The sequence below is a fragment of the Vanacampus margaritifer genome, chromosome 11 (genome assembly GCF_051991255.1).
Source record: "Vanacampus margaritifer isolate UIUO_Vmar chromosome 11, RoL_Vmar_1.0, whole genome shotgun sequence".
NCBI classification, from domain to species: domain Eukaryota; kingdom Metazoa; phylum Chordata; class Actinopteri; order Syngnathiformes; family Syngnathidae; genus Vanacampus; species Vanacampus margaritifer.
In genome coordinates, this window is record NC_135442.1 from 14,067,027 (window position 1) to 14,067,265 (window position 239).

A 239-nucleotide genomic window follows, 5' to 3' on the forward strand; every position below is an offset into this window, starting at 1 on the left:
GTTAATTGATAATCAGAAACGTCAACACTAATAAGACTTGCTCTCGCTGCTCTACTTGCATTTTGCCTTTTGAATGTTTTCATTGAATACATATCAAAGAGACCAACAACTGTGTTTTGCCTGAAACAGAAATACAGTACAGAACTAATTTATCCATCCATCCATCTAATCAATTAAAAATATTGTTGCGATGATCCCTCCCTGCCAACGGTGGCGGTATTACACCAGTTCGGTTTCAA